This window comes from Myodes glareolus, chromosome 20 (assembly GCF_982192425.1).
Source record: "Myodes glareolus chromosome 20, mMyoGla1.1, whole genome shotgun sequence".
NCBI lineage: Eukaryota > Metazoa > Chordata > Mammalia > Rodentia > Cricetidae > Myodes > Myodes glareolus.
The window spans coordinates 53,763,966-53,788,094 of NC_142045.1; the positions used below are offsets into that span (position 1 = coordinate 53,763,966).

The 24,129-nt window shown below is 46.4% G+C and overlaps 1 long non-coding RNA gene across 1 annotated transcript in view; it reads right to left on the reverse strand.

Moving 5' to 3' along the window:
• Positions 1-563: 563 nt before the first annotated feature.
• LOC146890035 (uncharacterized) overlaps positions 564-24,129 on the reverse strand; it is a 31,373-nt gene continuing 7,807 nt past the window's right edge. Inside the window, exon 4 of the long non-coding RNA XR_014999241.2 lies at positions 564-3,327. This is a non-coding gene — a long non-coding RNA (uncharacterized LOC146890035). The remainder of the gene's footprint in view (positions 3,328-24,129) is intronic.

The window sequence follows — 24,129 nt, forward strand, 5'->3', positions numbered from 1 at the left end:
AAGAAGCACCCCCTCTCGGGAAGGGAGTGTTACCCTGGGGTTTTGCAACAGAGTCATTAATCCTGGCAGCAGGAAAGAACCCATTTAAGCACTGGTGAGTTGTGGGATGACCAGAGAAGCTGTGGCTGCTTCAGAACCCAAGGTGATCTCACTAAGGCACAGCCCTCAGCTGTTCCTTACCCGCCAATGCCAGTGGCGATCTAAGTCTCCATTCTTTAGTAACTGCTTAGTTGAAACTGCAAGTTGAAGGAGACAAAGGGGTGTTTTTTAAATGAATGAATGCTTCCTCCCCTTGCTCCCAGCAAGTGACTATTATAAGTTTCTGTTTAAGGGAACACATGGGACCTCTGAGCCAGGGTTTCATTTCACATGGCAAATTACCATTGGCTGCTAAAGAAATCATAGTCATCAATTATGGAACTTCTCTGGCAGTTGTCTGAGAAAGGGAGCTGGTTGATAGCAAATGCTCCTAGTAGGTTCCATTTACATGGGATAAAGTCAATAAGAACCCCCCCCCCTCGTGTGTGTGTGTGTGTGTGTGTGTGTGTGTCCACAGAGCCCTCTTTATCACTAGCAATCTATTAACCAGTACATTCAAAAAACACCTCTGTTTATTTCTACTTGCAAACAGAACCAGAGTGAAGGCTTGAGGTTGGGAAGCCCTATTGGAAGGCAGAATTTGAGGAACTAGAAACCACAAAAAAAAATCAGCAAATAATTCTTCTCTCCCCAGCAAGAATCTAAAGAATAATCAGAGTATGCCCAAGTTGAGCAATTCAGCAACCTGGCCAAGAAGGGACCTTGACTAAGAGAAGCTCTCCTGACTTTGAAATGCTCAGGGGCTACCTTTGCGAATGTCTTCCCAGTGCCTCTCTCCAACCCTGACCTTGCTCTGTAGTGGTTCAGGGCCCTTCTCTCCGCATAATACATTGAGTTTGCCTTTGCCTGTGTGTTTGTTGTTTGTACACATACACACACACACACATACACACACACACACACGCACGCACATATGCACACACAGACTTGTTCCCTGCAGTATCTCCAGTGGCTGGGATAGAACCTAGAACAGGAGCAAACTGTTAGAGACAGTTTGTCAGAATGACAAAGAGATCCAGCCGATAAGAAAACAGAGGCTCAAGTTAGAGCTCAAAGAAATCACTATTCATCCTCCTGCTCCACATGACAGTGCTGGAAAGTTCTAAATGTCAATAGTGGCGATGCCAGGTTAGAAACGACAGAGACAAGGAGCATGTGGGCATGTGAAGGCTGAGGAGAGAACTTACGTAGACTCTAAAAGACGGTATCATTTACACAGAGAGAGATGGGCAGGGCTTGTTGAGGGAGGGAATTAAATGCTTGGCCAGTGCTCCCCCTTTCCGTTGCCAGCTTCCTACTGTGGGATCTTTTTAACTTAACTTTCATTATGGCCATATACCATCTACTCATCCCTAGTTGTACCAACGTCAACAACACTCTGTGGTGGAGACCCACTAGTCTTCTGTAAGTGGGTTCTTTGACCTCTGTGGGAAACTCTGCCTTGTGGGAGGGCCTGATTAAGGGCTCTGATCAGGCTCCTGAGAAAACTGCTTCCTTCACAAGCCCACATGCTCCTTGTCTCTCCTACATGACTGTGAGCCCTTCGATCCATGGATGGCACCCTTTCCTCCACACCACCCTGGGGTCTCTCATATATGGGAACAAGGACTATCCATGACATCAGTTTCTACATCAGTCAAAGGAGAAACGTCCAAAATAAAATCAGTCATCAGTGTAGGCTTCTGGCCACCGCAGGCTGCATTATAGCTGTGAGAGTATTAAGCATCAGATGCATGAGTGGTTCACAGCTCTGGCATTGCAGGGAAAGCTTCGGAAGTAAAATGCTGACAGTTCTATCAATTACCACAGAATGCGAACGAGAGCTGAGAAAGGAAAGAAACACACAGGCTGGGGGCATGGATACTAAGTAATTTGATTGACAGTTCTGACAACAGTCCCCTGGGACACCCTTAAGGGCTCGGGTGGTTTATTTAACCTGACCATTCAAAGGGAAGAACACCGACTTTTGTTTGCTTTCTGGTTTAATATTCCACCCATCACCCAGGTTGATGGATTTCGTAGAAGTGTTTTTCCCAAATGACCTTTAGTCTCATTTTTCAGTGTTGCCATCAGCCACAGCTTGGGTGCTGGCAAATGGTATTCTGTAATTTTCGTAAGGAGTTGCACTCGCTTGCCACAGGTAACAATAAAGAAAATGATGCATGGGCAGAAAGTCCGTCTAAAGACGCTGTCATTCTGCGTTGCGGAAGGAGTAGGACTCCTTGACCGGATGGAGTAATCACGGGTCTGCAGTCTCACATTCAATTGCTTTTTGCAGGTTGGGGCTGGAAGATACCGCAGAGCAATTTTAATTTATCTTGAAAATAATTAGTGAGATGCAAAGGCCTGGAGATGGAAAATTCCTTGAGAATTAATTATTGTTGCTCAAACCTTGCCTATCCATTTGAGCAGCAAGAATGGCCTGCAGACAGAAATTCCAGCTTCGTCTTCTTTGTGCTGCTGAAGGATCAGATGGAGTCTGGTTTCAAATCTGTTTGAGTTTAACATCCGAGGGTCTGTCAAGGAACCTAGTGATCAGAGCATCAGCTGAGCTTCCCAAGGCAAGAACGAAACTGAGCGATCCAATCCCATTTAAGAGGCCTCTGCTTGGTCTAGTAACCCAGGTAACAGTCCGTTTCTTTGTGTGGATGAGGAGATGAATGTCTCCTCCACTGATGAGACCCAGAATACCCTCAGTCACCACAGACACGGAAATGGAGCAGTGTGACACAGCGCGTTTGCAGCATGGGATTCACAGCGCCTGCCGTGAGAGCGAGCTGATTGCTGAGCCTGGACGTGTGACGCCAGTTAAAACCACCAGCCGTGACTAGGAAGCAGACACAGCACGGGACTAAGGCTCATATTTCTCAAGGATTGGAGTGTGAAGCGAGGCTGCTGATGTCACAACTCCAGCATGTCTTCTGTCCGTTAGAGCCGTGGCCACCATCTTAGCTGGCATAGAAATAAAGAGAATCTCCTGAGAACCTTTGGTCCTGCATCATGCCACGCCTCCCATGAGCCGGGGAAGGACAAGTTCAATACAGTCCTTGCCATTTGACCCATAAAACTCCCAAATGTCCAGAAGGACTATGATCTTGGGTTTCTGTTTTTTTCTGTTTCTACAGGAATAGCCAGGGTGAGCCCTCACATAACACTGAGAGTCTCTTCATCACTGCCTCTATGGCTGCAACTCTGTGTAGAGATGGCTCCGTCAGGCCATGAGTTGAACTGCAACACACAGAAGAAAGGAGAAGGGAAAGAGAAATAGTTATACTTGCATATTTTTTAAAACATTAAGTAGATATCTATGTGTACACTTCGGCCCATGGCAATACCTTCCCTACCCTCATGAAGAGCCTCGGGAAAGGTATCCCCATCCCAGCACACCAGCGTAGGGGCAGATGGTAGGCTAAACTTGAGAGTACAGTTGCTACGCCACCATTCTCTTCTCTGTCAATGTGTTCCGGAAAGAAACCAAAGCTGTATTCCAGTGAGGATGCTTCAGACAGGCTTGGGGTGGGCCAGTTGTGAATAGCGCATGGCCCTTAGCCTGAAGGACTGAGCATCAGTGCACCGCCAGCCCTTGCAAAGAAAAGAGCAACAGAAAGGTGGCCCTTCAGAAAGAGTCAGACAGAGGCAATTCCACAGCAGACCAAGAGATTCCAGACTTAGTCTGCTCCACCCTGCTGCTTCACCCTGCTGCTCCCACCCCACCCCACCCCTGCCGCCCGTTCCTTCTGGACCTAACTCCTCACTGACTGCAGTGAGATCCTACTGACTCAGGAGATCCTACTGAGGCAGCCTTTCAGCTTAGCTGACTTGAGGCGGGGGAAGGTAGAACCTGGGTCTTGAGGCACTTTGAGAGATATCCAGCTCACTGTTCAGGGCAGGGCACCTGTAGCTGTGGATCCATATTTTAAAACTGTTAAAGTCATAACCTTAGTGCTGCACTAAACTGTAGGGACACAGTGACATGGCCAACACGGGTCCCTAACACTAGGAATCATTGGGCTGTGGGGACATGGTGACATGGTCAACATCAGTCCCTAATCCTAGGGATCACTGGGCCGTGGGGACACAGTGACGTGGCCTATATGGGCCCCTAATCCTAGGGATCACTGGTTGTGGGGACAGTGACATGGTCTATATGGGCCCCTAACCCTGGGGATCACTGGGCTATGAGGTCACAGTGATGTGACCAACATGGGTCCCTAACCCTGGAGATCACTGGGCCGTGGGGACACAGTGATGTGGTCTATATCGGCCCCTAATCTTGGGGATTACTAGGCTGTGGGGTCACAGTGACATGATCTATATGGGCCCCTAATCCTGGGGATCACTGGCCATAGGGACACAGTGACGTGGTCTATATGGGTCCCCAACCCCAGGATCAGGATGGAGTTGGGTGCTAGAGAGCTGAAATGGCTGTTTTGAGAGTTTGCTCTTTGTTGCTTCTGCTTTGCTTGTGACCCATCCGGGAGATCCAGCCAAGCCAAGTCGAGCAGTGCTGGGGAATGAGACTTCATTCCATCTGCATCCTTCCATTTTAGGAAGCCAGAGTGAACTGACAAGATCCCAAGGGCTTCTGGTAGCTCACATCTTACCAGAGTCTGGTTTATAAAACACCGAATTATCAAAGGTTTAAATGCAGACTCATAACGACAGTGTATGGTAAGATTATTTGTTACATTTAGGAGAAACGGAAAACACTTCTGAAAAACAAAATGCAAAAGCCATGTGCATCTTTTCTCTCCTGTCAATGAGATCCAGGGGGCATGCGTTCCTCCTTCCTTCCTTCCTTCCTTCCTTCCTTCCTTCCTTCCTTCCTTCCTTCTTTTCTTCCTTCCTTCCTTCCTTCCTCCCTTCTTCTCTCTTTTTCTTTCTTTCTCTCTCTCTCTGTCTCTGTCTGTCTGTCTCTCTCTCTCTCTCTCATTCTGTTTGTTTTTTGTTTTGTTTCGCTTTTTGAAAGAGGGTTTCTCTGCGTAGCCCTGGCTGTCCTGGACTCTGTAGATCAGGCTGGACCCACACTCTGCCTGCCTCTGCCTCCCGAGTGCTGGGAGTAAAGACCTGCCCCATTATGCCCAGTTGAATTTCCTTTCTGTGAACAGTGCTGATTCACCAAAGATTCAAGAATCAGTAATGAGTCTCTTCACTTCTCATTTACAAATGGAATACATTAGGAAATTGCTCCACTGCTCGGTGTAGTTTTCAGCAGGAGTTTCCCACTCTCTGTGGACAGGCAGAAGGTTTTCCACTGCTCAGAGAGGCCTCTGACCCTGTCAGCCCCAGAGGGCTGGAAATGCGCTGCTCAGCACGCTTCATGTTCACATGCATAACCCATGCAGCTGATTGAAATAGTCAGCAGAATGCCTAGATTTCACAGCACAGAATTTAGACATGTACACACATGCAAACATGCACACACTTGCATACATGCATACATGCACAAACATATATACACACATTCTAGCTTTTGGACATCTTTTAATGAAGAAAGAACAGGCAATGTTACATTCATTAGACGTTTTCTGTTCTTAACAGTTCTTAATTAATGTTGTCTGGCCCTTCCACACTCTGGGTTTTGGAGCCTGTATTGAATTACGTCCTGTGATATAAAACTTCCCACCAGCACCCCCAAAGTTATAATCTGATATTTCCTTTGTTCTAGATTGCTTAGGAAATTGCTACGGAGACTTTCTTTGGAAAGTACCCCCCACACACCTCTCTGCATCCTTCTCACAGTGGCTGCCACTGTCTCTCCCTCCCCACCCCCTTCTAGTCTCACTCAGAATGAAGTTCCTCTCCTGATTTGAAGGGAAGCTTTTCCTTCCTTGTGAGGTCCTTATGTTTAGATCCCATGTAGTGTAACATTTTCTGTCTATTGTTCCTCCACTCATATTGAGGCCCCCACACTTGGCGTCGAATCTCTTTCTTCAGTAAACCTCATTTTCTGAAGGGGATTATATGTCGGTTTTCCTTTACCCAGAATGATCAAGACTGTCATTATTTATATTATTGTTTTGTTTAACATTAATAACCATGGCTATAGAATTCTATACAGTTCATTATTAAATGTATCATGCATTGGAAGCTGTATGTCATTTTTATATTTATACACACACACACACACACACACACACACACACACACACACATATATATATATATATATATATATATATATATATATATATATAAAATAGCAAAACATACCCCTTAGTGTCCAATGCTCACCGAAAGACTCAGTGACTTATAGTGTGTCTACTTGCTTGGGTACTCCATATTCATCAGAAATGCCTATCCCAGGGGCCGGGCTTGTGGTAGAACGCTTGCCTAGCACACACGAACCCCTGGATTTAACCTCCAGTATCACAGAATCCCAGTGTGGTTGGTGCTGCATTCTGAAATCTAATACTTGGAAGTAGAGGCAGAAACATTAGAAATCCAAAGCCATCCTCAGTCACAAAGCCAGTACCAGACGACCCTGGGCTACATGAGCCCCTTCAAAGTCATCTTCTGTTACAAAGCCAGTACCAGGCTACTCTGGGTTACATGAGACCCTGCCTCAAGAAAAAGAAGTATTTGATATACTAACCAGAAACTTGCTGAAAATATTATATATGCTAAACATCAATTATTTTAAATCTGCATAAAAACTAGGAGGAAACACATTGACATTCTAGACGTGCTCACACACACAGCACTTTTCTTTGCATCTCACATAAAATATGTTTTATATTATTACCCTTTTTCAGAAAGAAGAATTAAAATTTCATAAAATGAAAAGTTGAAGAAAATAAAATTCTACTCAGATCCCCTCAGTAGCGGTAGTAACTTTCCACTGGCTTGAACTCAAACATTTTCAAAGGAAAGCAGTCTTGGTATAATTTCGGCCAAAGCCCTTGGCTCTCTAGTTACATTTTTGGGAAAATAAAACAGAGGCTCTGGATTCATCCTCATGCTCCTTCTGGTCCCTAAATCTATGAATCTTGATGAAGAGTGTGTGCCTGTGTCTCTGATTTCAGATACAGCCAGTCAGACATTTCACATAGATCAAGTACAAAACATCAGACAGGAAAAGACAGACTAAGAAAATAACGCATTTGCCGCAGCAGGCAAACCGCCGGGAAGCCAAGATGGTCTTTTCCCACTGAACTCATCACATCCTCGAACACTTGGTTTTCAGATCAGTCTTTGCCCAGGAGCAGGCAGACCATTCCCCACACGTTAGCGTGTTGCTGTTCAGGCACAGGAAGCCACGCCTTCCGTGCAGGTGTTAACTTGGTCTGGAGTGATGATGTCTTTGGTAAAAGTGGATGTTGTGCAAACCTGACAGCCTGAGCTCAGTGCCTAAATCCCCCAAAGAGAACCAAGTCCTGAAAGCTATTCTCTGACCTCCATAAGTGTACATCGAATGCCCCTGCCCACACTCACTGCCCTCATACACACACAAAGATCTTCATCTGCCCTCTGCCCTCCGCACTCCTGCCTTTCACCCAGGTATTCAGAACACAGCATCCTCTGACCTCCACATGTGTGCATTGAATGCCCATGGCCACACTCACTATAATCAACATAGTCCGCCCTCCGCCCTCCTGCCTTTCACCCAGTTCTTCACCACACGGCATCCACAGATGCTGTGTTTCAAATTTAAAGGTGACTCTGGACAACAAAGTCAGCCACTCAGAACTGGAGCAAAGCGTAGCATCTATATGACATTTCTTGATAAATGCATGTTACAAGCCCTAAAATATCCTCGTTTTATTCTCCCAGTTGAACCGATTTGGGGAGACAACAGTCAATTAAGAAACAAAACACTTAGGTGAGGAAGGCTGAATGTGGTCAGAGAAGTCCAAAGAGAGATGAGAACTTAAAATGTACATGCCAAGTTTCGGATTGGATGAGGTCCGAATGGCTTCCCTGGTTGATCAGAAGTCGACAAAGTATGACTGAAATACCTTTCATGTCATTAGTGGCCTTCATGCATAAATCCATTTCTTCATTTTAAAGCATGAGTCTTGGTGCTCAGCCTTTCAAAGGTCCCTACCAGCTCTCCTATGGTTCACTGGAGAGTGTTTGCAGTGGCTGGCTGAGCTCCGCCTCCTGAGCTCCTGGAAGAAGCAGAGGAGAGCTTGTGGTGCAGCTCTCAGGGAGAGCCAAGGAGCCGCCTGCACCCATGGGAACAGGTACGTACTGCAGAGTACCATTCTAGTGTAGGACTGCTCACAGCAACCACCTACTCTGCCACTGATCGTGAGTCCGCTCCCTTAGAACGGTCCTAGGGTTCAGAGAAACAGAGACACTGGGAAAGAAGGCAGAGGCAAAGCTAAAAGATCCAAAAGAAGACATTCCCCCAGGTGATTCCCTCAGCGCTGAAGGGTCAGTGATGGAGAAATGTCTCTACAGAGCCCCAGGGCTGCGTTCCACCCGCTGGGCACTTACTCTGCTCGTGACTGAGCATCTCTGGGATGTTACAAATTCATGGGTAGGGCCCATTCTCTTTCTCAACACCATTCTGATGAAGCCCGCAGCCACACTGCCATCCGTCCACAGTTAGAGGCCTCAGGGGTCACCCCCCCCCCCAAGTCAGGCACTAAAAGAAGCCTCTGAATTTCCTGCTTCACAATTCTGAAGTCGGTGCTTCCTGAAACTGTGGCAACCATGACTGACTTCTTTCCCCCGCCTTCACGGTCACTTCCGATGACAGCCTGCTCTGCCGTTCAGTGAGACCTGCTGCCCCACAGTCCCATCTCCACTGCCGCTACTCACGCAGGTGACAGCCATCACACCCTGTCACGGGCCAGTGCCAACCGCTACACTGAGACTTTTACCCCTAGCCTCCTCCAGTCACCCTCCACACACCTGTCGAAAGCTTTCTCTCAATCTGCCTAGAATTCGGCTGTCTGTCTGCTTGAGGCTTTTGCCTGACTCGGTATCACCCTTTGAATGAATCCAGCCTCTCCCTCTGGTGTGCTTGCTGTGTACAGTGGGGTCCTTTCTCCCCTTCACAGAGGGCCACACTCCCTTCTGCCGGCTCACTGTCCGCACAATCCTTGTGTGAACAGCTCTGACTTGCTGCCTCACCCCCACGCTCTTTGCGTGACTCTGCCCCTCCCCTCCAGGTTACAATGTCGATGTGAGTTGTCTCGGGTCACCAGTGTGAAGTGTGCACCACGGTGTCCATCTGTGACCATGGTCCTACTCTCTTCACTCTTGCAGTCATTTCTTGTGTCGGTCACCTGATTACTGTCTTCACCTCATCCAGCTTAGAAACCTGACTGGAGCAGGCATCCTCCATATCCTTCCCTAAAGACCACTCATCTAGCAGGGCACATACCAGGGGCTTACTGAATATTTACTGGTTAAAGTAACCAGTGACAGAGGCTGTGAGTTATTCCTATTAGACTGTTATGGGACCGATCTGATTAACCTAATTTAATTCAGGCATATTATTTTGCTCATTCCAGTTTGTTGTAGAGTTTACCTGTACCAGACCTTTTCTTTTAGCCCACAAATCAACTCCCCAATCATGACACGGAGACTTCTTATTAGTTTTGAATGCTTGTTTTAAGCTTGTTTTTAAGTTTAAAGCTTGTTTCTAGCTAGTTCTTTTAGCTTAAATTAACCTGATTCTGTTTATCTGCCTTTTGCATCAGGCCTTATTACTTCTGTATATCTTACTGTCATTGCTTCTCTATGTCTGCCTGGCTCTGGCCCCAAGTGTTTCCTCGTCTACTCTTTCTCCCTCTCCCCCTTGTTCTTCCTCCTTCTCCTTCTTGAGCCTAGCTTTTTCTTCCTATTTATTCTTTCTGCCTGCTAGCCCCGCCTATTCTTTCTCTGTCTACCTATTAGTCATTCAACTCTTTATTAGACCAAATTGGTGCTGTAGACAGGCAGGGTGAAACAGATGCACTACATCTTTACATAATCAGACACACATCCTTACATCATTAAACAATGCAGCAAAAACAAACGTAACACGCCTTTACACAGTTAAAGTAATATTCTGCAGCAGAAACAAATGCAACACATTTTTTGCCTAGTTAAAATAATATTCTACACTTACCACTGCAAAGAAAGGAGAAAGGTCCATTCCATTTTAGGTGGGCATCTGACATAATTGCTCTATAGCATCTCCTCTCAGAGGTTTGGTTGTTGAACACAGAGAATACTAATTATAATCCTTTATGGTAGCTGTTCTCCATTTTATAGCCAATTACCTCGTAGCCCAGTAGCATTTATGAATGCCATTAAATATGTGTCATTCTTTCAAACTATAGCTCAAACAGTACACTTGAACTTGTATTAACACGTCAGGAAACAATGTACCAACTACACAGACTGCTATGCTCTCATATGAAGCTATTGTTTTGTAAACATAGTAACAGCAGTGTTTATGATTCATTTAAGACAAAGCCAGAATACAAGACAGCTCTGTTGTGCAATTAAAACTATTAAAGTAAGCATACGAATTTGGAGCAATTACAAATGTGCAGCAAGGAAAACACAGGTTGACTTTCTTGGGTTTTAAATTTATGTCTGATTATTTTAAAATCATCTTACCTGTCTTGGAACAATGTTGACATACACTAAGCTCAGAGGGAAGATGGGCTGGAAACCAGGCTGCCCATGTGCCCCTGCACAGGGAGAGGGACCCCGAAGGCTCACTGCAATGCCCTTGTTTGTTTGGACTGTCTAGAAACTGTGCCCTTTGTTTAATTCCTTTATCAGCTGATTAAATCTGTCACTCAAACTTCCCAATCAGGAAAGAGCTTCCAGAGGAAGCCTCTTTAAAATTTATATTTCCTGTCTGGTCACTGTGTGAGTACCTGGTACGAGTGAATGCGAGCCGAAGTTAGGAAATGGCAGAGGCAGCGCATTTAAAATAAGTGCAGCAAAAATAAGAATTACAATGAGTAAGATGGGTTTCTATGTTTTGATTGGAACTTTCCCAAAGGTATTTAATTCAGTTAATCTCTTTAAAAAGTAAAATGTGTATATATTATACTGCCATTTCTAATGTTTTAAACTGATTCTTTAACCATTTTATACATACATAAGCACACATACGTATATAATATATTTTGATCATGTCTGTCTCCAACTCCCCCTTCTGATTCCTCCAACCTCCCCAAAATGTGCCTCTCCCACCTTCACCCTTCTCTGCTTCCTCTGCTTTAATAACCCACTGAGAACAATTAGTGTTGTCTGTATGATCATGGGCAACCAACCAGTAGTCATACCATACTGCCAGCTTTTGTAATAAAAAAGTGTGTGTGTGAGTGTGTGTGTGAGTGTTTGTGTGTGTGTGTGTGCGCGTGCATGAGTGTTTGTGTGTGTGTGTGCACGTGCGTGCGTGCACGCGCGAGTGCTTACATCATGTGCTCCATGTCTGAACAGGTATCCAGGAAAGTCAAGGGCATTGGATCCAATCAAACTGCAGTTACCTACATTGTGAGACACCTGATACGTGCTGGGAATTGAACTATATGCTTTGCGGCAGAAGTAAGCATTTCTAACTATAAAGCCATCTCTCCAGCCCTTACACCACTACTTCTGAGAAACAAAACAAGCCAAAGAGTATGATACATACTCATATTCATGTTTATATCTACATAAAAATTTCATCAGGTGTAGATTTGCATGTGTATGTATATATATGTATATGTGAAATGTCTAGCCTGCACGTGTATATATATTTATACGCCTGTTTTCGAGGAAGTTAACCTAGGAAGTTAAACAGTACGCTGATAGTAAGAGTTGCCTTTAGGGACGCAAACGTAAGAAACAGAGAACTAGGGGATGAGTCACATGTCTTATGTATCATCCATCACGCTGTTTAAAATATTTACCACCAGCATACAACGTCTATTCAAACAAAAGGTCAATTCATGACCAGTAAAGGTCAAGAGCAAGTTCTGAGAAGCCCGTATAAACGGATAATGAAGTAATTTAAATGTGTGTGATGAGCAGTTTCAAAATATAATACAAGTAAAAATGCAATAAATACAATAGACATTAAATGCTGTCTAAATTGTATGCTGAACATTCCATAAGGCACAGGAATGTGCTAAGCAAGTGTAAGATGCTATTATCTGAATGAGAAATGCCTACCACAGGCTCAGATGTTTGAACGCCTGGACCGAGTGGGTGGCACTGTTTGGGGCATGTTATGGGTCCTTGAGAAGGTATGGCCTCGACAGAGAAGTACATCGCTAGGAGTGGGCTTTGAGAATTTATAACCTTGCCCCACTTCTAGATTGCTCTCTGCTTCCTATTTTCAGTTAGAGGTGTGACCTCTCAGGTCCCCCCCCATCACAATACTTCCGGCCACGCCTTCCCGCCACGCCTCCCCGCCACGCCTCCCCGCCGCGGCAGACTCTTTTGCCTCTAGAACTCTAGGCCAAATCACTCTTTCTTCCATAAGCTGGTCTTGTCATTTTATCAGAGCAACAAATGAGTACAGTATAGGTACAGTCACCCTCTGGGATAGAATTATTTCACCAAATTATAGTATTGGAAACATGATTTTAAAGCAATCCCACTAGTTTAAGCAACACAGTGGGAACATGTTATCCCCGTGCTATTCAAAGTGGTCTAGACACGAGAAGGTTGCAAGACTGGAAATTTTTATTTGATACCAATTGCTTAGTGTTAAGAATAGGTGAGATTTTATAAAATGCAGATTCCTGTCTATGGGTAGACATTATGACATTATGAATCATCCTTTTAACTCAGTCTGTGCAGTAAATACTGAGTTGAGAGCCCTCTAGTGTGCGTAGGTCATTTGGGGACTTAAGACAAATTAATGAAGGGACCCTCATATCTATACCATGAGGTTCAGTCTTTAGCTACTATTTTAACACACTGGTCTTTTTTTCTTTTCTTTTCTTGCTTGCTTGGATTTTTCCAGTTTTCCCTCTTCTTTCTTTTTCTATTATGGCATTTTTACAGACAAAACAGCATTGCTCCACTGTGAAGTACCAGACTAAAGCAACTTAGCCTATAATCCCCCAGGTCTATGAAACATGATCATGAAACCATTCTGGCGCCTGTTATATGAGGGCTCCCTATAGTATTCTGTTCAGCAAACTCTGCGGGAATCAGGGGCCTTGATAAGCATGGAAAAACATTTCTAGAATTGTTAATCTCCCTTAGAAATAAAATGGAGAGCAGCAACAAAATGCCTTGAAGCTGCAGCAACCTTTTTCCAGGATCTGGTCATTTTCTTAGCTGACTGGCACTTGGGGTCGTAATTCTCAGTTGACCAAAACTACCCCCATCATCAGCTACCCTGCTAGAATGCAGAAAATGCTTTTGTTCCCTCAAATAATAGTGGGAAACCGCTGGCACATGGGAGATCAGCAGAACATTTCAGGAGTTAAAGCAAGCTCCATGGACGGAAGGGAATCACAACAACCATTTGTTTCTCATATGTGAACTGTTATTTCTGTCAACCCTTGGCTTTCTTCTTGGGCAGTGTCCATTTTGTAAGTTTTTCAAGAAAGGATAAACTGTAAAATAGAACAAGAGGGTACTTTGAATTGCAAGAATGTAAAAAAGAGAGGCAGCAACTCAAGTGTCAATCAATCAGGTGTCTCCAGTGATCCGTTCTGTGGGCCAGAGGAAACAGCAGCGCATGGTGCTTCAAAGCGAATGGATGATGAACTTGGCTGTCTGCACGTCCCACACTGTGTCACTGCCCTGAATATGGAAGCTACAGTCCCTGCTGCTAGCTACCCCAGCAGAATGCACTGCCCACCTCAGCTGCTACCTGGGTGACCCAACTTCAGAAAAGAAGCCAGCTGAGACCCTTCAGGGACAATTTCTCTAGGCCATTGGCCCAAGCTGGGTGTTCCAGTGTGGCACGGAATCCTGGGGTAAACCCACACAAAGAGAGGTTGCTGATCTTGTGAAACAGTCAGAATTGTTCTTCCGGCTTGTATGCTAACTGGCTTGTTTTTCTACCCTAACTGATCAACCTAAAGAACAAAGTTATGTTTGACCTGAAGGTCTGGCCTCATTTTCATCAAAACACCGGTTTTGTTGGTGTTGTCTGTGTCTTAATAAAACAATCTAGTACGTTCCCCTCACAAAGGGAAGCGCTTTCCAGTTACTTCGTGGTATGTAGGATGCTGAAAAGCCAGGCTGGCTCGAGGACAGTCCAGTTGAGTCCTGATCGCACTGGCTGCGGCTAAACCAAGCCAGAGAGAACATCTGCGAGTGTGGAGACTTGTCTCTGTCATCTCTTGCTTTTTTTCCTGACTCAGCACTGCCCAGGGAAGTCAACTCTGCTCTGCAGCTTCCGGCAGATACATCACTGGGTGGGTAGCCTGGCTCCCGGGACTGAGGGGGTGGGGCTCTCCGGGCTGGGCGGGGCTCCTCAAACTGGGCAGGGCTCTTCAGGCTAGGCAAGATCTCCGGGAACTTTCTCATGCTTTCTTTCTGTGGTAGTGTTGGGGGGAGGTGTGACTTCAGGATTAGAAAGAATCGTGTCTCTGTGCTGTGTTAATCAGCCTAGGCTATGTATGCTACAGTAATAAAGGACCCCAAACCTCAGTGGCTTGTAACAGCAAGGTGTTCCTCACTCAGGCTGCATGTCAACCCAAGCCTGTGGGAGTTCTGTTTCATGTGGCCTCCATCTCAAAACCCATGCTGAACCTGTCTGAGCAACTGATCTTGTGAAGAGGGGAAAGGGGCATGGGATGACGTGCCGGCCTTTAAAGGTTCCATTCACAGCATTGCGTTCACATTTTATAGAACTTTCCCTTGAAAAATATGAACAAATGTCGACTGACTGCAGCCGGGGCACCAAAGACAGACTGAAATAAGAATTATCCCAGAGTCTAGCATAGTGGAAGGAACATACAACCTGGAAGCAAAACATCCCAAGAAAGTCTCCCTCCAGTGTGGACAACTTCCCACAGTGCACAGGTGGAGGCCTCCCTTCAGCTGATCTTACACAGCACCGTGTGCGGCTGAGGCAGGCTCACACAGAGCTTCTGGGAGTTTATGGGGGAACGCCAATACATCTGATCTTGAGGGTCTCTTGAGAGAGTCACAGCTGCCGTGATACTGCTGGCAACGGTTGTCATGCTGAGAGGACTGTGATCCACAGCCCTGATCGTTAGAGTCACGTGACCAGACCTGACACGGACAGGGCAGGGATATTTATTTAATGCACCCAAGAAGGGACAACTTTTCACAGTTGCTTCCTTACTCTGTGTCCTTCAGCAAATTATTATAGAGATTGTGCTGTAGACTTGGAGGTGACAATAGATTAATTAAATAAAATATGGATTAAAAATTGAGATTTTTTTTTTTTAGTAAAGCTAAATAAAGAAAAGGTCCATTTTCTCCCACACTTTGTAGGCTAGACTTATCAGTCACAGATATCTTCACCCTTTAGAGGAAAGTATTCTGATACTCCAGTATGCAGATGTAGACATTAATCACATCTCTTGGGAAATGCTCGTATTTTGATAATGCCCTTACACGTTGCTTTAACCAAAAGTTTTAATTCTAACAGTGGGACTTTCATCTGTCAGAGAATGTCGATTATATGACCACTTGCCTGCTGGCACAGACGTCCCTTGAAGCTCTGGTTTGGAGTTTGTAACCTTTACCTGTGACTCCAGCCCTGAGTGAGGCTCTCCCTCCCTGGAGAGGACTCATGGGCCAAGAACAGATGCTTTGCAACTCAGGACCAACACACTCTGAGAACAGTGTGACCTTATCCTGTGTTACCGGTAATCTGCCTTGGTTGTCAGCCAGCATGTTTGATTTCTAAAGCTGGTTTTGTTTCTGCCTTCCAGAAACCAGAATCTCCCTGCCTCTCCAGGACTATGATCTATGCTCAGTCGTTAATATAATTAAACAAGGCCAGAGCTCCCCTGATGTCTAGAAATTCACCTTTTGCCTCCCGCAGGACCAGTCTAATAGTCCTGGTCCACCAGGCTGGATCATCAGGGTCAACTAATTGCACTTTTGACCCCAATGATGTCATGGCCCAAATCCACCAACTTCCAATGGCCCAGGCATCCATCTCACTCCAGATCAGAAGCAATCAGAGGAGGAGAAGGCACTTAGTAGATTTGTCACAGAAGCCAAAGCCAGATCTGGCTTGCAAGATATGACTACTTCTTCTAGTCTTTCAGCCATAAGACACTGTCTTCAGTCAGCAAGGTTACCAGAGATGCTCTCAGCAAGTCTTAATATTCTCTTGATGGTGACAGGAAACAGAGGTGACAATAAACAGGGACGGAGTGTCCAGGACTATGGTTACCAATCAAGGCCCTGGTGATAATAATGAGGACCCTGTGTACATAGCTGCAAACATTTCTATCAGAAAATGCCAAGTGAATATTTCCATTGCCCTGAAACTGATAACTTCATAACTTTATTTTCTGTTACACCTACAGCTGGGCCACACATTAACCCCAGAACAACATAGGAGCCAAAAAACCATCCCTTACCACCCCCAGCCTACATCCAGGTTCTGTGTCTAGTTCACATAAAGCTAGAAGTTGAGGGCCAGAGAGATGGCTCGCCGGGTAAATAGCTTGCCATGTGAGCCTGGCAACCTGAGCTCAATCCTTGGAACCCACATAAAAAGTCAGACATGGGTGGATATAGAGACAGGAGAATTAAAGTTGCAGGGCCAGCTAGTATAGGCTACACAGGAAAACAAGGGAGTCTGACTTAACAAGGTACAAGGTGAGACAAAGATGGGGGGCAGGGAAAGAGAGAAATCGATTAATTTTTAAATTCCCTAAGAAATGAAAGATTGGAATGGAGGGCCTGGTGTCCTATGTAGGCAGCGGAGCTCTCCTTAAGAGGCGCTACTTCACCACAAGAGAGAATAAGTGCATGTTTTCACGTGCCGAGAACATTCCCTGTAGCACAGCCTCTGCGACCAAGGAACTCCAAAGCTTGTGGTTCGAAGCCCTTTGTTCAGCCAGAGCTTCCCCTCCAAGTGCTGGGGATCCTGTGTTCTCTGTTTAGTTCCATCTCACTGTATTCTCCATCCCGTGCTCTCACCATCATTTCCCCGACCTTCACCATCTACACCCAAGTCCTAGGGTAGGAAGACGTGTTGGCATGTGACACAGAGGCTACGGAAGTGTTTTGACCTTCAAGTGTCCCAGGTCACTTCTGCTCGCAATCGACTGTAGCCTAGACAAAGGGGGTAAGAGTCACAGTCCTTGGCTGGGAAGTGCCTACCCAGAGGTTTCTCTCTTTGTGAATGGGGGTGGGGACACAAGTTTAGACACTATTGACTCTATGGACTCAGCCATCCTGAGTCGTAACCTCTACAACTGCCCCAGAGGAACCCTAATCAAGTTTTCCTGCTCAGTTTCCTGGAAAACTATGAATAGGCTAGCCCGTTAGAGTGGAGAGCCGAACTCTGATATCAGCCTAAAGTAAACCAGGCACATTAAAACTTGGATGAAATCACTTTCGTCTAAGCCAATATTTATGTCCCTCCTTCAGACACACATTGCCAGGATCCACTTAGTCTCTCTGCTACCCAGAGTTACAATGCTGTCAGTGAGTCCTCCAGCAAATGGCATTCTGTGCCCTCCTGGATCTGTCTGCCTGACTTTCTGTAGTCTCAGCACATCTCAAGGCTGGTTCTCACACAAAAGGGCAGGGTTGTTACTCAGTGTCCACCTGAAGTTGGTATGTCACTTAGTGCCAAGAGATAGGGCGAAGGCTCTAAGGGAGTTGCTTACAGAGATAAAAGTGCTCACAAGAAGTAGGCAGTCACTGACCCATGAGTGCTCCCCTACTGAATGACACTATCCTATCTGCCTTGCTTTAGTAGTGCCTTCCACAGAGGAACAATATCCACAGGTGAAATTAACATAGGTCCCTGGGTGGGGTAGAAAGATATTCTGGATCTTTCACACCGACATGTGCTCCTGGTCTGGATGCTCCTAAAGAAGAGCTGACAGAGGAAGGGGAGACTAAAACACGATATGCTTTGGTAGAACATGGTGGATGGGACAGCCTCAGCTTCTGACTCTCGGAGTGTGTGGACCACACCTCAGCGGTCCCAATGGCCTCAAAGAGCATGGAAGCTCCTTTGTAAGGTTCTAGAGGAGCAATGAGCCAGGCGAGGAGAGATGAGGGTGAGGTGTGGGCCCACCAGCCGGGCTGAAATAGAAACCCAGTTATGTCTTTCTGAGAGGTTCTCAGTACTCAAGTAGGGATGGGAATTAGAAACAAGATGAATGTTATATGTAGAAATTTACTCAATCAAAGCCATTAATATCAACTAAGGCCAGCTTAAAAGAGTGTGGCCAATGACATCTCCCATCACATAGGGCTTGGTTTGTATGTTATAGCCAGTTCTGTAAGACAACATCTGCCTGCATCTTTCCATCTGGGCCCTCGCCAACCCACAGAGTGGAAACCATGGAGAAGAGGGACATTTCCAAGAGGTGTGAGCACCCCTTCCTACATTCCAAATGTGTTTGCACCCCCTTCCTCCATTCCAAAGGTATGTGCACCCCCTTCCTCCATTCCAAAGGAGTGTGCACCCCCTTCCTCCATTCCAAAGGAGTGTGCACCCCCTTCCTCCTTTCTAAAGGAGTCTGCACCCCTTCCTCCATTACAAAGGTGTGTGCACCCCTTCCTCCATTCCAAAGGAGTGTGCACCCCCTTTCTCCTTTCTAAAGGAGTTTGCACCCCCTTCCACCATTCCAAAAGAGTGTGCACCCCTTCCTCCTTTCTAAAGGAGTCTGCACCCCTTCCTCCATTACAAAGGTATGTGCACCCCCTTCCTTTATTCCAAAGGAGTGTGCACCTCTTCCTCTTTTCTAAAGGAGTTTGCACCCCTTCCTCCATTACAAAGGTATGTGCACCTCCTTCCTTTATTCCAAAGGAGTTTGCACCCCCTTCCTCCTTTCTAAAGGAGTTTGCACCCCTTCCTCCATTACAAAGGAATTTGCACCCCCTTCCTCCATTCCAAAGGAGTCTGCACCCCTTCCTCCTTTCTAAAGGAGTTTGCACCCCTTCCTCCATTCCAAAGGAGTCTGCACCCCTTCCTCCTTTCTAAAGGAGTTTGCACCCCTTCCTCCATTACAAAGGAGTCTGCACCCCTTCCTCCTTTCTAAAGGAGTTTGCACCCCTTCCTCCATTACAAAGGAGTCTGCACCCCTTCCTCCTTTCTAAAGGAGTTTGCACCCCTTCCTCCATTACAAAGGAGTCTGCACCCCTTCCTCCTTTCTAAAGGAGTTTGCACCCCTTCCTCCATTCCAAAAGGAGTCTGCACCCCTTCCTCCTTTCTAAAGGAGTTTGCACCCCTTCCTCCATTACAAAGGTGTGTACACCCCCTTCCTCCATTACAAAGGAATCTGCACCCCTTCCTCCATTACAAAGGTGTGTACACCCCCTTCCTCCATTACAAAGGAATCTGCACCCCTTCCTCCTTTCTAAAGGAGTTTGCACCCCTTCCTCCATTACAAAGGTGTGTGCACCCCTTCCTCCTTTCTAAAGGAGTTTGCACCCCCTTCCTCCATTCCAAAGGAGTCTGCACCCCTTCCTCCTTTCTAAAGGAGTTTGCACCCCTTCCTCCATTCCAAAGGAGTCTGCACCCCTTCCTCCTTTCTAAAGGAGTTTGCACCCCTTCCTCCATTCCAAAGGAGTCTGCACCCCTTCCTCCTTTCTAAAGGAGTTTGCACCCCTTCCTCCATTTCAAAGGAGTCTGCACCCCTTCCTCCTTTCTAAAGGAGTTTGCACCCCTTCCTCCATTACAAAGGTGTGTGCACCCCCTTCCTCCATTCCAAAGGAGTCTACACCCCTTCCTCCTTTCTAAAGGAGTTTGCACCCCTTCCTCCATTACAAAGGTGTGTGCACCCCTTCCTCCTTTCTAAAGGAGTTTGCACCCCTTCCTCCATTACAAAGGTGTGTGCACCCCTTCCTCCTTTCTAAAGGAGTTTGCACCCCTTCCTCCATTCCAAAGGAGTCTGCACCCCTTCCTCCTTTCTAAAGGAGTTTGCACCCCTTCCTCCATTACAAAGGAGTCTGCACCCCTTCCTCCTTTCTAAAGGAGTTTGCACCCCTTCCTCCATTACAAAGGAGTCTGCACCCCTTCCTCCTTTCTAAAGGAGTTTGCACCCCTTCCTCCATTACAAAGGAGTCTGCACCCCTTCCTCCTTTCTAAAGGAGTTTGCACCCCTTCCTCCATTCCAAAAGGAGTCTGCACCCCTTCCTCCTTTCTAAAGGAGTTTGCACCCCTTCCTCCATTACAAAGGTGTGTACACCCCCTTCCTCCATTACAAAGGAACCTGCACCCCTTCCTCCATTACAAAGGTGTGTACACCCCCTTCCTCCATTACAAAGGAATCTGCACCCCTTCCTCCTTTCTAAAGGAGTTTGCACCCCTTCCTCCATTACAAAGGTGTGTGCACCCCTTCCTCCTTTCTAAAGGAGTTTGCACCCCCTTCCTCCATTACAAAGGAGTCTGCACCCCTTCCTCCTTTCTAAAGGAGTTTGCACCCCTTCCTCCATTCCAAAAGGAGTCTGCACCCCTTCCTCCTTTCTAAAGGAGTTTGCACCCCTTCCTCCATTACAAAGGTGTGTACACCCCCTTCCTCCATTACAAAGGAACCTGCACCCCTTCCTCCATTACAAAGGTGTGTACACCCCCTTCCTCCATTACAAAGGAATCTGCACCCCTTCCTCCTTTCTAAAGGAGTTTGCACCCCTTCCTCCATTACAAAGGTGTGTGCACCCCCTTCCTCCATTCCAAAGGAGTCTGCACCCCTTCCTCCTTTCTAAAGGAGTTTGCACCCCTTCCTCCATTCCAAAGGAGTCTGCACCCCTTCCTCCTTTCTAAAGGAGTTTGCACCCCTTCCTCCATTACAAAGGTGTGTGCACCCCTTCCTCCTTTCTAAAGGAGTTTGCACCCCTTCCTCCATTCCAAAGGAGTCTGCACCCCTTCCTCCTTTCTAAAGGAGTTTGCACCCCTTCCTCCATTACAAAGGTGTGTGCACCCCCTTCCTCCATTCCAAAGGAGTCTACACCCCTTCCTCCTTTCTAAAGGAGTTTGCACCCCTTCCTCCATTACAAAGGTGTGTGCACCCCTTCCTCCTTTCTAAAGGAGTTTGCACCCCTTCCTCCATTACAAAGGTGTGTGCACCCCTTCCTCCTTTCTAAAGGAGTTTGCACCCCTTCCTCCATTACAAAGGAATGTGCATCCCCTTCCTCCTTTCTAAAGGAGTTTGCACCCCTTCCTCCATTACAAAGGTGTGTGCACCCCCTTCCTCCATTCCAAAGGAGTCTACACCCCTTCCTCCTTTCTAAAGGAGTTTGCACCCCTTCCTCCATTACAAAGGTGTGTGCACCCCTTCCTCCTTTCTAAAGGAGTTTGCACCCCTTCCTCCATTACAAAGGTGTGTGCACCCCTTCCTCCTTTCTAAAGGAGTTTGCACCCCTTCCTCCATTACAAAGGAATGTGCATCCCCTTCCTCCTTTCTAAAGGAGTTTGCACCCCTTCCTCCATTACAAAGGTGTGTGCACCCCCTTCCTCCATTCCAAAGGAGTCTACACCCCTTCCTCCTTTCTAAAGGAGTTTGCACCCCTTCCTCCATTACAAAGGTGTGTGCACCCCTTCCTCCTTTCTAAAGGAGTTTGCACCCCTTCCTCCATTACAAAGGTGTGTGCACCCCTTCCTCCTTTCTAAAGGAGTTTGCACCCCTTCCTCCATTACAAAGGAATGTGCATCCCCTTCCTCCTTTCTAAAGGAGTTTGCACCCCTTCCTCCATTACAAAGGTGTGTGCACCCCCTTCCTCCATTCCAAAGGAGTCTACACCCCTTCCTCCTTTCTAAAGGAGTTTGCACCCCTTCCTCCATTCCAAAGGAGTCTACACCCCTTCCTCCTTTCTAAAGGAGTTTGCACCCCTTCCTCCATTACAAAGGTGTGTGCACCCCTTCCTCCTTTCTAAAGGAGTTTGCACCCCTTCCTCCATTACAAAGGAATGTGCATCCCCTTCCTCCTTTCTAAAGGAGTTTGCACCCCTTCCTCCATTACAAAGGTGTGTGCACCCCTTCCTCCTTTCTAAAGGAGTTTGCACCCCTTCCTCCATTACAAAGGAGTCTGCACCCCTTCCTCCTTTCTAAAGGAGTTTGCACCCCTTCCTCCATTACAAAGGAATGTGCATCCCCTTCCTCTGTTCCAGCATCCAGGACTACAGCTCTGACCTGTGCTGCAGGGAGGCAAGAAGATGAGCTTTTAACAGCCTTTGAAATTAAATGCAGCCTTAATTAGCAGAAGTGACATGAAAGTTATAGAACCAGTTGAATACGTTGTTAGGAGACAGGAAATGGGGAAGTTATCAGAGCATAGCTCAGATCAGTAATTGGAAAGAATAAGATGGTTGTACTCCACTGACTTGAATCTCCCCCAGACAATGCTCAACCTATTTCTGAATCATTACCTTTTGCTATTTGCCTGATTGAGGCTAACTTCCTAATTTCAGGGGTGGAGCTATAAGCAGACTCTTTTTACCTTTAAATATCAGGCTGCTGAGCAGAGGTAAAATCTAACCAACCTTTAATTCTGCGATGCCATGTCCCTTGTGCTGAGAAAGTCCTACAAGGAGGTAGGTCTCTGAGCAGGCTTTCACATTCACAGATGGCAGAAGGGATGCCCAGTGGTTTCAACTGGCTCTGATTCCCTAATGTAGCTGCCATGTCCCCCTTCAGAGGGCAGCACAGGAGGGGTCTGGCATGACACACCCATAAGCTGATGTGGGGAGTCTCAGCAAGAGGAGCAAGGCCACTTCTTCCCTAACTACTCTACACACCCCACAGAACCTGTCCCTGCAGTGCGCCAAGCATCCTGCTTCACGGTTAGGACACACTGGTGAACATACGGAAAATGTGTCAGCTTGCACTGTAGTAGAAAGAGACAATAAACAATGAAAATGAAATCTGTGTTAAGTAAGTGAGTAAGCAACCCGTGCGGTTTCTCGAGGAAGACAATTCAGGGCAGAGGCTCTGAGGGAAAACCCATCGGCTTGTCTGTCTTCTGAGGCACAGTGGCATAGATTTGTGGAGGAACATTCCACAGGAGATGGCGTCAGAGAGGCCAGGAGGGGTCATCTTAAGGACTCTGATGTGGATTCTGAAGAAAGCTGAGAGCCATGCTCTTCTTTGAGCAAAGAAGTAGGCGATCTGAGTTTCATTTCGGATCACTTAGAGGGCTTGAAGACAGGATTGGATTTAGGCAGCAGTAGCTGTGAGAAATTCACTAGCATATACAGCAATAATTCTGCTAAGTGCCTAATGGTGACCCGGGTGGAAGTAATGAGAGCTCATCAGAGTTTTTTAACCTCGAATATTTTTAAAAATCAATGATTATTCTCATTATATTGTCTACAGTAATCTTGAACTCCTGTACTGAAGCAATCCTCCTAGCGCAGCCTCTCGGAAACTGGGACTACAGGGAGGCTCCACTGTGTCCATCAGATCTGCATTGGTGTGTGCGTGTGCATGTGTGTGTGTGGTGTGTCTATGTGTCTGCACATGTTAAGAGGGTGCGTGCAAGTGTGTATACTTGTGTGTGCATACTAGATAACAAAGCTAAGTGTCTTTCTCAGTCATTCACCATTTTATTTTTTAGACAGTGTCTGCACAGAGCTAGGAGCCCACGTCTTTGCTTAGACTGGTCATCCGCAAACCAGAGGTGTCGCTGGAATCTGCTCCTCCAGCTCTGGACTTAGAGACTGCGCTGCGATAGGTGACCATTTGGGTTGGTGATTTTTTTTTAAATGAGGGTGTCAGGCATGGAATTCAGGTCCCCACACTTACGCAAGAAGTACTTCACCAACTGGACCAACTTCACAGACCACTAGCTGCAAATCTTTGAATGTAGAGCCACCATGGCGTTCTAGGAGACTGAGAGACAAAAATCATAAGAAACTGCAAGATTTTTAGCCCACGCAACTGGAAAATGAAGCGGCCATCAGCGAAGATGGGAAAGTCAGAGAGAAGTGGGGAAAAGAGTGGTGTAGACGGAT